Genomic DNA, 6,000 nt, shown 5'->3' with positions numbered 1-6,000 from the left:
CAATCTTCAAAAAGACTTTGGCACCCTGAAGCTGATCAACCAAATCATCAATCCTTAGTAATGGATACTTATTCTTGATTGTGACCTTGTTCAACTGCCGGTAATCTATACACATCCTCATAGACCCATTGTTCTTTTTAACAAACAACACTGGCAAACCCTAAGGCGAGACACTAGGTCTAATAAAGCCCTTTTCAAGCAAGTCTTGCAGCTACTCCTTCAACTCTTTCAACTCTGGCGGGGCCATACGATATGGCGGAATAGAAATGGCTGAGTGCCTGAAGCCAAATCAGTGCAAAAGTTAATATCCTTGTCGGGTGGCATCCGCCGCAGGTCTGCAGGAAATACCTATGGAAACTGACGAACAATGGGCATAGAATCCATGGAAGGAACCTCAGCACTAGAATCACGAACATACGCCAAACAGGCCAAACATCCCTTATCAACCATACGCCGAGCCTTCATATACGAGATAACCATGCTGGTAGAATGATCAGGAGTCCCTCTCCACTCCAATCGAAGCAACCCCAACAAAATCAACCATATCAAAAAGTAAGAAATCTACACGGGTCTCAAGACCCCCAATAATAACCACATATGAGCGATAGACACGATCTACAACAATAGAATAACCCACTGATGTGGAAACATATACAGGAGCACTAAAAGAATCACGAGGCACAACCAAATACGTAGCAAAGTAAGATGACACATAGGAGTATGTAGACCCTTGATCAAATAAAACTGAAGCATCTCTACTGCATACTAAAACCGTATATGTGATAACGACATCAGATGCCTCGACCTCAGGCCTGGCTAGGAAAGCATAACATCGGGGTTGGGGCCCACAACTCTTAACTACTTCCCCGGCACAGCCTCCAGCTTGCTAGCCTCCACCTCTAACAGCCTGTCCTCCACTTCTAACACCTCAACCTCCACCTAGAGCTGCCTAACCCCTACCTCTAGTTGGCCGAGCAGGCGGTGGAACACATGGTGCCTGAACTATGGCAGTAGAACGCTAATGCTGGGAACTGCTCGATGCTCGAGGGAAAAATCTGGCAATATGCCTCGTATCGCCACAAGTATAACAAGCCCTAAGCTGTTGGGACTGCTGACCCTGACGGCCTGAGTGACCACCCTGAAAACTCTTGAGCAGAGGTGCACTGATAGGAGCTGGTGATGCACTGTAAGGTATCTAATCTGAATACTGCATATGAGACTCACGACCACCTAGAGCATCGTGAAAAGCCTGTAGTGCTGAATGAAATGGCCTGGGAGAATGGTCCCTACCAAAAGAATCCCTACCTCCAAACGAGGCACCACTGAACCTACCAGAATGATAAGACCTCTTGTCAGGCCCCTGACCCCTCACTCCCCTGAGCTAGAACCATCTTAACTCTCCTAGCCACACTGGCCGCATCCCGAAAAGATATCTTGCTCCCTATCTCCTTAGCCATATGCTATCGAATAGGCTGAGTGAGTCCCTCAATGAACCTCCTCACTCTCTCTCTCTCAGTGGGAAGTATAAGAAGAGCATGATGGGTAAAGTCAATAAATCTGGTCTCGTACCAAATGAAGGTCATAGAACCCTGTTGGAGACGCTCAAACTACCTCTGATAGTCCTCCCTCTCAGTGATAGGTAGAAACTTCCCTAGAAATAGCTAAGAGAACTGATCCCAAGTCAAATCCAGTGACCTAGCTGGTATAGCCAAACAATAATCTCTCCACCAAGTTTTGGGGGAACATGACAGACGAAAATCAACAAAGTCAACTCCATTGGTCTCCACTATCCCCATGTTCCGAAGAACCTTGTGACAGCTGTCCAAATAGTCCTGGGGATCCTCAGAAGATGTACCGCCATATGTGGTAGTAAAAATCTTGGTGAACCTGTCTAGTCTCCATAAGGCATCAACAGACATGACTGCTCCATCTTTGGTCGGTGCTACAACACCCAACTGAATTTCCCTGACTGGCTGAGCTGCTGGAGTCTGACACTGGGGAGCCACTCCGGAGTGCGAGTAGCAGGAGTCTGGGCTCCTCCTCTAGCCTAAGAGACAGCTGGTGCTATGGGGAATATGCCTGCCTGAGTGACACTCTTCATAAGGCCCACTAGAAGGACCAGAGCATCTTGGAATACCGGGATGGCGATGAACTCCTCTGGAACCTAAGCTGGCCCTGCTGGAACTGTCTGGGACGGAACCTCCTCCTCGAACTCTACCTGAGGCTCCACCGCTGGTGCTACTGCTCAAGCTCTGGGCTGAGCCCTGCCCCTACCTCGGCCTCTAGTACGACCTAGGCCTCTGCCCCTCGCAAGAGCTGCTACTAGGGGCTCGGGCTGCTAGTCAACTGATAAAGCAGTACGTGTCCTCACCATCTGCGAAAGAACGGAGTGGAAGTTCAATTAGCATTGAGAAATCAAGTCACACGATAGGAAAGAATAGATGTGAAGTTTTCCTAAACTCTGTAGCCTCTAGGGAATAAGTACAGATGTCTCCGTACGGTTCCCTCAGACTCTACCTAGATTGTTCATGAATTGTAAGACTTAGGCAACCTATAGCTCAGATACCAACTTGTCACGACCTGAATTTTCCACCTTCGGGAGTTGTGATAGCGCCTATTCGTGAAAGCTAGGCAAGCCAATCGATATATACTAACCCATTGATTATTAACCCAAACAGATATACTCAGTAACTAAAACTAAGCAGATATAAAGTTCGAAAATGTCATAATAATTCAAAATACTCCAATACACATCTACCTTGAGAATCTGGTGTCCAATTTCACGAACATCTGCGAATTTCTACAAACACTGCTCTAGAAAAAAAAGTACAACTGTTCTTGAAATGAATAGAGAATGCAGAAAGCTAAAACAGGGAAGGGGACTTCAGGCTCTACGGACGCCAGCAGATCTACCTTGGTCTCCCTGGAATAAAGGCAGCTACCTCTGCTACTCATTGGGTCCGGCACTGAAATGTGCACAAACAAGTGCAGAGTGCAGTATCTGTACAACCGACTCCATATACTAGTAAGTGTCGAGCCTAACCTCGGTGAAGTAGTGACGAGGCTAGGACACGACAACCATATAAACCTATGTAGTTAAATCATATACAAACAACACAAAAATGACAAGAAATAGCAGATAAAGATGGGAGAGGGCATGATGCGGGGAATATCAATTTCTAACAATAAATCCATAGAGAAGCATAACGAACGTCATATTGTATCAACAAGAACAATGAAATAGTACCACTCATAACGAATGGTATCACCCTTCGTGTTGTTACTCTCGTCCTCACCATATGAAATAAAAAAACGGCACGACATTACCCTTCATGCATTACCTCTCATAATCATGGCACGACATCACCCTTCGTGCATTAACTCTCAAAATATCGGCACGGCATCACCCTTCGTGCATTAACTCTCAAATTAGGGAATAACATCACCTTTCGTGCATTAACACTCACAATAAAGGCACGGCATAACCCTTCGTGCATTAACACTCACTCACAATATCATGCATGGCATCACCCTTCGTGTTTTACACTCTTCCTCACCTAGACAATTGAAACAATACATCCCGGCAAGGGAATCAACAAAATAAACAATGACATCCGGGGCAAGGGAATCAGCTATAACCAATCTCATTTCAACATTTATTTCATAAAATGAATCTCAACTTGAGCCAATTGTCAATTACCAAGAAACTTTCATAAGTCTTGTTCAACATTGATAATCATCATTTTAAGCATGGACGGTACATATTATAGTCACAACAATCATGGTATAAGACTCATGGGCATGCTTGACACCAACGTATAGATACTCGTCACCACATCTACATGTCGTACTCAACACTAACACATAGCAAATAACACCAAAACTCATATTCCCCAAGCTAAGGTTAGACCAAACACTTATCTCATTTCCACAGACAAAATCAAGCCTCAATTACCGCTTTACCTCTTGGTTCCACTTCCAATCCGCTTGAATCTAGGCATAATTTACTTAATAACATCAATAAATGCTAAATAAACCAATTCTAATGCATGAAAATAGATTTCCCAATGTTTTTTCCAAAAAGTCAAAAATCGACCACAGGCCCGCTTGGTCAAAACTTGAAGCTCGAACCAAAACTCGATTACCCATTCACTCAGGAACTCAAATATGCAATTGGTTTTGAAATCTGACCTAAAATTGAGGTCCAAATCCCCAAAATTAAAAAATCCTAATTTTCTATGAAAAATCCTATATTTTGAAGTGAAATTATGTAAAAAGATTAATTAGATTGAAGAAGATGAGTTAAAAATAACTTACTTAAGATTTGGAAAAGTTTGAGCCTTTGAAAAATCGCTTAAGGATGTTTAGGGTTTGAGAAAACTGGAAAGTGGTGAAAAATCCCGTCTGAAATCTCACTTAACAGGTGCAGTTATTGCAATTGCGATCAGGGGTTCGCAATTGCGAACCCTTTGAAAATCTGCTACCTTCGCATTTGCGATGAAGATGTCGCATTTGTGACAAAGGGACCTTTTGCAATTCCCGGCCAAAGTTCGCATTTGCGATGAGGGTCTGCCCAGGCTTGGTTCGCAATGGAGACATATCTGTCGCATTTCCCAAGCCTGTTCACTTTGCAGTTGCGAAGCCTGATCTTGTAATTGCAAGATCAGAGGCCTGTGCAAAATTACCAGATGCACAACTAAGTTTCCTAAGTCCAAATTACTCCGTAGCCTATCCAAAACTCACCCGAGCCCTCGAGACTCCTAACCAAACATGCATGCAAGTCTAAAAACATCATACGGACTTGCTCGTGCGATCAAATCATCAAAATAACATCAACAACTATGAATTTAACCTGAAATTCATAAGATAGTTCAATTTTCTATTTCTCAACCTAAGGTCTAATTTATATCAAATCAACTCTGATTCTTATCAAATTTTGCAAATTCGAGTTAATTATTATTTTAAACCTGTATCAGGCTCCGTAACAAAATACGGGCCCGATATAATCAAGAATACACACCATTTTATTTTCAAAAGTCCTTACATTTTCCAGCAAATAATTTTCTTTAAAAAGTATTTTCTCGGGCTAGGGACCTCAGAATTCGATTCCGGGCATACGTCCAAGTCCCATATTAAAAATACGGACCCTACGGGACCGTCAGATCATGGGTCCGGGTCCATTTAACAAGAATGTTGACCAAAGTCAACTTTAATAAATATTAAAGGTCAAAATCAATCTTTTTCTTAAACTTCACATAAAAGCTTTCCAGAAATGCACCCAAACTGCGCACGCAAATTGAGGTGAGATAAAATGAGGTTTTTAAGGACTCGTAACATTGATTTGACTTCTAAAACAAAGAGACGACCCATCACAAGCTTACTCATAATACAACGATGCCTACATTCAGAAAGATAGTTGGTAAGAGATATTGTTGTGGAAGTGTTGAGTTAGAGGAACTCGATTTTGCATCATGCTTATGATGAGTAAATGTGAGGTCTTCAACAAATCATGTGTTTACTAAAAGGTGTAAGCTTCTTGATAAGAAGCCTTAAGGCATGAATATCTATCCACCCATGTGGTAAAAGCGACGAGAGAATCATAAGGTACATGTTTCAATAAGTACAAGAAACAAGGTGAAAGAGGGTACGAGGTACCCAGTTAGTAAGGATGAACATTATCTACAATTCAGGAAGAGAGATATAAGCATTTTGAGTTATCTTCAACAAAAACAGATGTATGTACAATTGGTCACACCCATCTTAGTCATGCCCTATGGTAGCTGACGTATATGGTTTAAGAGAAGGACATGATATCAGGATCTAGCTGGGGTTAGAGTAACCCAAAATGATGGATGGATGGTTTGCGTTAGTTGACATTTCCAAAGGATATTACAAAGGTGATAATATACCTCCTTGTGAGACACCTAGATGGTGCACTCTAAAATAGTACAGCTAGATATGAGTGCTACAAAGATAGTAACTGAAAGCCTGGACAGGATA

The sequence above is a fragment of the Nicotiana sylvestris genome, chromosome 5 (genome assembly GCF_000393655.2).
Source record: "Nicotiana sylvestris chromosome 5, ASM39365v2, whole genome shotgun sequence".
NCBI classification, from domain to species: Eukaryota; Viridiplantae; Streptophyta; class Magnoliopsida; order Solanales; family Solanaceae; genus Nicotiana; species Nicotiana sylvestris.
This window is presented reverse-complemented; position numbering follows the sequence as displayed.